The sequence below is a fragment of the Cupressus sempervirens genome, chromosome 10, assembly GCF_028749045.1.
Source record: "Cupressus sempervirens isolate cs-2001-9-10 chromosome 10, ASM2874904v1, whole genome shotgun sequence".
Classification (NCBI taxonomy): Eukaryota; Viridiplantae; Streptophyta; class Pinopsida; order Cupressales; family Cupressaceae; genus Cupressus; species Cupressus sempervirens.
The window spans coordinates 850,180,430-850,191,175 of NC_143127.1; positions in this window are offsets into that span (position 1 = coordinate 850,180,430).

Consider the following 10,746-nt stretch of genomic DNA (forward strand, 5'->3'; position numbering starts at 1 on the left):
ATGAAATTAGAATTTTAAAAGGGAAATGGGGTGATGCACTAGATTGAAACAATGGTTACAACTCTGCCTATAGCTATACTATACATCAATGAAACAACCAAATACACTAATCTTAAATCTATTCTACCTTCAAAAAATCACATGTAGGTTAGAACTGATTAGATGGTGAAAGGAAGAAATTCTTCACTCCACAACACTACCCAATAGATTAAATACAAATGTTAATCTAGGAAAATGGAAAAGGAACATCCAAAACAAGGTAAAAAGCATGAAAAAATTAATGAATGGAAAGAAGAAGTAAGAAACAAAGATTTCATTAAGGAAATACAAAAAAATGCATATACATAACATCCTGTTGTTGCAAAATGCAAACATAGAAGAACCCAAAAAAGTATTTACAAACTTGCCTTTATAGATCATGCATAACTCAGATGTTCCTATCAAGTTCAAACCCCAACTGTAGTGGAGTTAGATTATAGAGGGTAATAAATGAAAATTAGAAAGAAATATGATCATGAAATGCAACTTGCCCATTTGAAGTGATAGGAAAAGCCAAAATGAATGCATCTAGTGGATAAAAGATTAAATGTAAAAAACTAGATCATTACAAGAAATAAAGAGGTATGGGAATACATTAACATTAAATAACAAGGCCCAAAAAGTCACCCTGAATTAAAGAACTAGACTTGAAGACATGTGTTGGATGCAAGAGATCAAATCACGTCATTGTTTAAAAATGTAGAAAGGGATAACCTCTAGTGTTAACCCACATGCATACACCTATAGAGTTGACCCATGTGGAAAAGATCATATCTACCCCAAAAAGTGATGAATTGTTGATGTAGATATTTCTATTTGAAATGGATAGCCTAGATGCTGCAAAAATCTCCCAATAAACATAATTGTTGATGAAGAAACCTTTTAATCTGACAATTGGCACATATCCCAATGCACAGTGGTAGAATCAACAAATACTTTTGCTATTTTGTAAGCTGCCAAAAATGACCTTTGAAAATATCATAATGGGATAACACAGAACTCAATAAAAGAATTGACTGAGCCACTTAACCAAAGAACAAACTACCAAAGAACAAACTAAGTTTGTAACCTAGCTACTTGAGAGAAAAATAGGCTAAGCCACTTGGCCAAAGAACACCGTGGATAACACAAAAGGTTAACTACCAACTGATGTGTTGACCTAACAAAGAATCTAGCCCATTGAAGATCTCTCAGATTGGTTATCAATGATGGACTGAATGGGAGGGAAATAAAAAGCCGATAGTAACCAATACTAGTCTTATAATAACTAGGTCTTTGTGCCATAATCTACTCATCAAGCTTCTCAGGATTAGAATACAACTTCTCAATATGTTTCTTTCTTTGTGTAAGATCTCCTTTCACAAAATTATTATATTTATCAAGTTTTTTATATTGAAGCGTTGAAGTCTCAAGTTCATATGTTACCTTAGTAAGTTTAGATTTCAAATCTGCATTCTCAGATCTCAAACCTAATTGACTCTTCTTCTCATCTAAAGATTGGTAATCTCAAGTTCATGCTTTAGGATCTCATTCTCCTTCTTAATCTTAGAAATTATATCAATATCCTTGATCTGATCACTGGAATCATTCTTCTTGGAATTAGTGGATTTCATTCTTCTCTTTCAACTTCCAAATGGTAGCTTTTGCCTATTTTTATTTCTTCTTTAGACTATCTCTTTCTTCAATGATTACATCAAGTTTTTCAAGGGCTTCTTCCAAATTCTTTTGCAACTAATCTACATCTATAATGATCTTATTCAACTTACTAGGCCTCTTCTAAGTAACTATGCTTTGATACCAATAGTTAGAAATAGGATATACTAGGGACAGGGGTGAATCAGATTCCACAAACTTTTTTCCAACTATGGATATCTTTAAAAATATTAAAACATTCACATGTGAATATACTAAAAAGTAAACATAATAGTAACACAATTCAACTCATAACACCATTATTTCTTAACTAGGGAAACCTTGGCCATGGTTGATCCACTAATCAAAAGTATATTGTGAAAGATATTGACCCTGTTAGGAGCCTATTACATCTGTATAGTGTCTTGGTCCTTGTTAGAGGACTAGGCCTTGTTAAAAGCCTCAAACTTGTTAGGAGTTTTTATTACAATTACAAATGTATGCAAGATCAACCCACTTCCCAAACATGCAATTACAATGATATATGATGTATGCAAGAGGAATAGATACAAAAACCTTTTGACAATACTGATATCTGCAATATTTGATTTGTTCATTGTAGCTCTCTATACACAACTTTGCATATACTAATATTTCTCTTCTCTAACATCAAATTCACATCATAATACAATATATTTTCATCACAAAAACATTAAACAACTTCGCATCCAAAACTTTATCCTTTATACCATGTAATTATGTCCTGTTGGTCTTCATGTCTTCATATGTGTCCCAAAAATCAAAACCAACTCTTGCCCACTTAGGGTCAACATCTAGGATGTCATCCCTAAATAGTCAAGAAATTATTTTGATAAAAAAAATTCCTTAACATAAATTACCATTTTCTTTAGTTTTCCTATTCTTTCTATGTAAACCAATGACTACTAAACCTTCAATATCTTTGTTTGCACTACTCATAAGGAATTGCATTCTAAGATGGAGTATCCATATACCTTGTTCTAGCTTCCCTCAAGTGCAAACATGCAAAAATTTTGTTGATATCTCTAACCATTGTTGTCTATTTGTGTTAACCACTTTGTCATTTACAAGGCAAAGTCAAATGGTCATCACTACAACTGAGCTACTCTACATAGCCAAGTCATGTATAAAAGAAAATATGTATTGAGCTCTATAGGAGACAAGTAAGTGTATGGTCATCAAGTATTTTAATATAGGTGTTAAGTGATATAGTGTGTGCTGAGCACTATACAGATCGAGCAATAATTATCGAGTGTTAGAAAATAGTAAAGGCCAAGAAATGCATAGTTTTCACAAAACTAAAGAATGGAATAGATTTTGAGGTAACAAGTTTTTGAGCCAACATGGAAGGAACATTTAATGTTTGTAGGGATTTTTATGGAGAGTTTTACATGTTAATAATGTGGATTACATATCCCTATGATTTGTGATCAACAAATTAGATGGAGAGGCTATTATGGAATGATCTAGAAAAAATCTTTACAAAACTCTCTAAATAGTGAAGATCTTAACCTAGATCATGCATGTATGTGAGATCAAGCAAGAGAAAGAATGGAGAAGTGTATACATGTGAACAAGGAGTAAAGTGAAGGATCAAGCTCAGATCAGAAGTCAATTAAGGGTTATGTTATTACTTAACATAGCAAGTGACTTATTCATAGCAGTGAAGTAAAAGGGAAAGACAAGTAATATCAGATCAAAGGAGAGGACCAGTTAGAAAGGAAAAGACTCAAAATTAGCTTATAGAGAAAATCAAGAGTTAGGTATTGAATTAGTTTTAACTAACTTGAATCAAGGTAAATCTCTTAATAGAGTGGTCTTAATAGATCTTTGTAAATCTCCTAACAGAGTCCTTGAATTTTTGTAAGAGTTAAATTCTTTAGCAAGGAGAGACCTAGCAGTCTCTTAAGATTTTAATGGGGTAGACCCCTCATAGCGTAGATCATACTTTATTACTATAGTAGTGAAGATTTTTGGGTGTCATCCCCACCCTAGTTTTACCTTCACCTTGGAGAGTTTCTAGGTAACAAATATTGTATTATTTATTTTCATGCTTGTGATATGTTAGATTTATATGATATAGAAGATTTACATTACAAGTTTTATATGTAAAAGTGTACTGATAGATGTGAGTGAATTGGTGAAAATTTTTAAGTGTTTAAGATTCAAATTCACCCCCCCTCTTAGTATCTTGTTTATCCTATTTATACCTCCATCAGTCAACAATTGGTATTAGAGCATTGGTTCTCTGAAGGAAGCTTAATAGATTGGAGATTAGATCTTGTAGATGGAGGCTTTTAAACTGGACAAGGTTATTGACAATTAGGTGATTGACATCCAAATCATACTGTAGAAACTTGAGAAAGCAAGGCAAGATATGAAGGATTCCCTAAAAAGGAGAACAAAAATCACCATCTAGATAAAACAATTTTCTTTTGAAGAAGTTGAGACTAAAGGACTATTTGAACCAATCAATCCAAATGAAAAAGCATCTGTCAATGTACTTGAAAAGAGAAAACTCGTGAATGAAGAAATAAGAGGACTGAAAAGAGAACATGAAATCCAATCAGTAAGACTATGTGAAGTAACTGAACAAAAAAAGAAAGTTGAAGAAGACAAAAGGGTAATGGCTATTGGACTTGAAGAAAGGATATCAGATGTGAAAAAGCTTACAAAAAAACAATTGAACATGATAAATCAACTAATTCTTACAAATAAGGAATTGAATCACAAGGATATGGAAATTGCAAACCTCAAATCATAGAAAGACATACTAAAGAATGAACTAAAAATTGAGAAAGAATCTATGGAGAAACAAAAATCCTAAAGAGGCAATGAATTACCTTGAAGTGCTTATGAAGTCATCAAGATGTTCTCATGAATTAGGATATTCATGCACTAAGAAATTAGAATCATCAAGGAATGGAGAACCGAGGAATGCAAAGTCAAAGGACAAACCAACATGCTATCACTATGGGAAACTTGGTTATACTACAGATATCTATCAAAGGAAACAAGGTATGCAAAATTCTAAAAATAAGTTTACTGGTTACTATTTTTACTACAAGAAACAATGACATCAAATACATGAGTGTAGGTCAAGACCGAGGAACACAACTACTACACCTAGATTTGAAGGATATTGATATAGCTGTGAAAAAAATGGGCATAGAGTACATGAATTTAGATCACAAACAAAACCCTACTAGACAAATTAGAGGAAGAATTATGCACCTAACAATGCATGTTCCAAGTGTCACAAGTTTGGACAACTAAGAAAGAATTGCAGAACTCAAGTACATTAAACAAAACAAGTAAAAGACAAAGTGGACATTAATAAAGTGAGGAATGAAATGTGCAAGAAATGGAAAAAGAGAAGAAAATATGAAAATAGTGGAGCAAATAGAGCTGACATCACCCAATCCAATGGAGAAGGTGATCATGTCATCTCAAACTAAGAAAGAGAGGTGTGTATACTTAATTGAAATATCATACATTAGTTTCTTACATATAAATGTGCCAAAAGTTCATACATGCATATACAAAGATGTATAAGAAAAAAATTATGTTAAGTTGACCGAGTGTTGCAAAATAGACCAAGAACTTTAGAAGAAGAATGATAGAGACTGAATGGAATGGTAGAGACCAAGTTGTAAAGTAAAGACCTAGTTTAAAGGCATCAATATCAACTAAGACAACTACTTTCCAATTATGTAAGTTACACAACATTAATGGAGACCCTAAATTGATCAAAAGAAGGTATATATCAAATTTTGAAGATATTATATCATACCTTGCATTCAGATTTTCAAGAACACAAAGTGATTTGGCAATTTGAGCAATGAGTAGAAGATTTCAAGAGTGACTTGGACTAGAAGCTTGAATGTGTGGAGATTTGAATTGTGCTAGGTAATCTAGAACTTCAAACCCTAACAATGAAAATGTAAACATCATCAACCGCTAGAATAAGCCAAGAGTTTAGTATAATTCAATTTATGAAGATTGACGCTTGTCCTCCACCAAAGTTTCATACTATTCTAGAAATTGTGATGAAAGGAGACTCAATGGGTGTGCTATCTTTGATACCACCTAGATTCATTATGATCGATGATGTTAGAAACTATCACCTGTGTAAAATTGGAGAAGTACGAGACTACGAGATTAGGGAAGCATATGAGAAGTTGTGCAATGAAGGTATTCTGAAAGATGAATTCAAAGTTGTTGAAAAGAAAGGGTTAACTTGCGCCCTATAATTCTTGAGGAAATTCAAAATCAAATGGATTGAAGTTATTTTGAGAAGAATTCATGACATGAGGTACCAGTTATAGAATGGACCCATGGAGATTACAAAGAAAATGATTCATAGGGTTATAGCCTATCCATCCCTAGATAAGAAGAAAACCATCTGATGTTTGAGCCAAGAGGAAGTTGAGGCAAACACTAGAGCCAAGTGGAATGGATGTGGTCTTTTAATCAAAAATATCTTTGATCCACTTATTGAGTTTGTAGTGAGAATCATAGCTCACAAATTCTATCAATCAAGAAAATTGAACATTGTGCCTTGTATGGCTATGGATCAAGTGTGGAAAATTGTAATGAAAGATCATGAGTATGATCTTGCCAAGCTACAAAGGCTACAACTAGCAAAAAAAATTTCATTCATAAGAAACACAAAGAATTTGATGTGTAAATTTAGATCCTTCATTGTGTGTATTTTATTTTATATTCAAAATTATTTTCTTGGTATTGGTATTATTGCATGGGAGAAAGAAAAATCATTGAAAAAATAGATTATGAGTACATTACTCAATTGGTAGACAATTTTGAGAATGTAATGGATACTTATTTTGATGAATTTAAGCAAAGGATGAAAAGGAGAATGAGGATACTTGAAGATATGGTCACAAAGTATTATAGTGACATATATTTTCTTGTGGATGCAAACAACATTTTTGTATAGGTAGTAAATCCAAGAAAGGCTTGGTTACAAAGTTTTGATTATGAGATAGATAGTGATGTAGTAAATGCAAATATTGAGGCACTGCTGAAAGAAGAAATATATACTGAAGATGAACCTTTTGGTAGATATGAAGAAGCTAAAGCAAGAATAAGTATAACTAAAGAAAAGAAAAGGAAGGAAATGATTGACAACTTAGAAGAAAAACTAGGCACCCTAGGCAAGGGGAAAGAACCATTACAGTTCACACAAGGTCTTGGTGAAGATGAAGAAAAAGATAGTGGTGATAAAGAAGAAAAATAAGAAGAAGGTGATATAGGAAAAGCCCTAGTTGTTGTCATGCCATTGAGAAAGAAGGCTAAAGGAATAAAGAAGCCAATAGTGACACTCATCCCTCCTCCACCACCAAATACACCAAGGACCAGGGTAACTACTACTATCGAGCAATTTGAAAAGTAGAAGGTGTAGACACCTAAATTTGATTACACTGCTTTGGTAATCTAATTTAGCCATCTTTAAAGGCATCATTAATTAAATTCTTATTTAATTAATCCTTTTCCATCCCTAGTTGATTAATTTAATTAATCATCTATAGTCCTAATTGATAAATCAAATAATCTATTATTTATCAATTAAATCCTATTCTTCTATCTAATTCCAAAACTCCCCATTTATTAAATAAATCTATTTGATAAATGAAATCTTCAAATTCAAAAACCCCTAACCTATCTCTAATCCTCCATTTAGCCTAATCCACCCCATCCACCCATACTAACCAAGATTAGTCACTAACTCACCCACCCTCATTAATGCCATCCACTTGCACATCTCTAACATCTTTAATCTAATCCTAAACCCAAGCCTAATCCACCCCCTAATGTTGTCACATTCCTTAAACAAGTTTAAGACTTTCCTAATCCAAACCAAAGTCTCCCCTCAAAAAGCCCAACCATGTAGTGCCTGCCCCTAGTTTACATTTTTCGAGCTACATTTATGATATGTTTGCCAAACTCTTTTAGGCCAATTTATGTTTGATGAGTAGTATCATTATTTTAGAGATTATCAGAGGATGTTTACACTCAGTTTATTATATGATGAGATTACTTGGTACTCTATATTTCGTGCATGTATGATGATTATTCAATGGTTTCAGTTATCGATGATAATTAGTTAAATGGTTCATTATTCCATGTGTTTCTTATGGATACTTACCCCATACTGCATGTGTATGGTGTGCGTGTTGTTTTATTTATGTATGGTGTTTCTGATATGGTTAAGGAAGGGAGTCGTAGTCACCTGCTAGTCGGGATCTACACGATGCACCACTTCCTGCCATTGCCTGTTTAGCTTAGAATATTGTGTTTGTACATGCGTGGATTTTATGCAGGTTGCAGGTATCGGGTATCGACTTCCCTGAATTGTCAGGATGAGCGTACCCTATCTCACTGTCTCAATGGTAAGAGAGGGGAGGTAAACTCTTAAGTCCAAATCCTAAACCCTTTAGCCAATTGTCCTAATTGATAATTAGGACAAGTATCTGAGTTAAGTACCCTCCGAATGCATCAAATGATGTAATTTGGTGATTATAACCCTTCTGTTTGATTTGGTATGTATTTTTCTATGATGGGTTTTCGTATGTTGCTTTTTGAGTCCTTGGTGTATTTTCTATTAATTAAGTCTAATTAAAAAGACTAATTAATGATTTAATTTAATAAGGAATTATTATGATATCTTTATATTTAATTAATTAATTAATTAATTAATTAAATAAAAGAATTAAAGTTGGAAATTAAAGTTTAAGATATATTTAGAACAAGATAATATTTATTTAATTTAATAATAATATATTTGGAGTTCATTTTTAAATAAATGCTAAATATTATTGTTATTTAAATTAATTAAATATGTTATCAATTAAGTTCTAAAATAAATTAAAAAGTTGAAAGATATTAATTTTATTAAGAATTCTAGATCGCATGATCTAAACATGAGTTAAATATAAGAATTAAATTAAAAGATTAAATTATAAAAATTAATAATGTTATTTTAATTTCTTAAAAGTGCACATAAGATTTAAAGTAATAAATTAATTAAGAATTGAAGTCAAGTGAAATTTTAAATAAAGTTATTTAATCGTTCAACTTAATGTGCATGAAAGTTGAATGCAAAAGAATTAGAAAAGATAATAAAAGTTAATTTAAGTTAACTGAGTTGTGCAAAGAGTCTTCTCGGGTAAATGCACAATTAGTGCCCCGAATTGAGGAGAATTTTCTTATCACAACTTTGGGGGTTCATTTTTGAGGGAGAGGAATTTGGACGGGAATTAGGAGGAAGACAATTTTTGGAAGCAAATTTCAGAAGGCTGATACGAAGAAAGTCTTGAAGGGGAAGGTATTGAGAGGAGCGATTTCGCATACAGTTCCTGGAGATTGCATAATAGCATCAGGATCAGGTAGGATCTTGTGGTTTTTTATCCATTAGATATGCAAATTATCCCTTCCTGCCTTCTTCGTGTTTGGGGTTTGTAGATCTGAATTCTTTGTGATAAAAGTTTTAAGCTTTCAATATTGTGAAGTTATTAATTATTCGTCAATAATTTCTGTATTCATGGAGACTAGATGAATTAATTAGAACCATTGTTTTCTTGATTTAGAAATTGAGATCTAATTTGATAAGGGTTTTGTTTTAATGAAATTGAAAAGTTCTAGATAAATAAATAAAAAAATAAATAAATATATATATATTTATATTTTTCATATTTACCCTTTTGAAGAAATTGCTTTATAAAAAAAAAAAAAAAAGAATTTAACAAAATTATTTTTGTTAAAATAAAATTCATTTTATTGTTATTAGAATTAAATAAAAATCATATATATAAAAAATATATTTAAAAAAAAAAAAAAAAAAAAGTATATATATTAATGTTAGTGGGGGGGAGGGAATTACCCTGTACCCGCCCCCACTGTCGGCGCAGGCCGACAGTACCTGCGTCGCAGGTACTGCGACGACAGGTACAGAGTACCTGCCGCCGCAGGCCCTGTGACCGTAGGCCTGCGGCCAAAGCCGACGGGCTATAAACGTTTTGAAGATTTTGTTTTTATAAATTTTTTTTTTTATATAATTTTTTTTTAATTATTAAAAAAATGAATTTTATTTAATTAAAAATTTTAAATAATAAAAATTATAATATATTTAATTTTTATAATATATTAAACTTTTTAAATATTTAATAAATAAATATTAATTGTATAAAAATAGTTGTAGATTTTAATTTTGTTTAAATATTAATAAATTAACATTTAGTAGTGGGATTAAAATAAATAATTAGATCTAATAAATATTGATTAATTTAATTAAAATTAGTTTAATTAAGTTAATTAATAATGAATGTTATTTGACTAAATTATAAATTTGGATATTGATTTAATGTAAATTATTATAGAACTGGGTTATTCGAAAAAGGGTAGTTGTGAAAACTTTGTTACTTGAATTCGACATTAAACTAAAACACAAACCTTACCTTAACTTAAATAATATACTTTCAGATCCAATCTCTGAGACTTTGATGTTGTCTTTGTACTTTGAATGTTTTGGGGTTGGGTTAGCGTTGACCAGTTCAGGTTGTTACCAGAGGCTCGGGGTTTGTGAATGTGATGTCTTGATGATTTGGTCTTGATCTTTCTTAAACCTGACCATGGTAATGTGATGAAGTGCTCTATGACATGATTGTGTTTACTGTTTGTGATTGCTTTCCAGTTCCTTGTGTGAAGCTGAGATGTATGTATTTGAGAATACCTAACTTAACCATTTTTGAGTCTCGATCAGTTATATTTGATAACCATTTCTGAGTCTCGATCAGTTATACTTGTATTACTTTCTGGTTGCTCATTAGAGAACCATTGGATTTTGTGACTTATCATTGATGCCTTCAGTTGCTGATAGAGAACTGTCGTGATTACTTGATTACTATTTGATGTTATCTGTTGCTCATGAAGAACTGATATATTTTGTGGATTATCTTTTTATGATATTTTCAGTTGCTCGCATAGGACTAAGATGGTTTTATTATGATTCTTTGA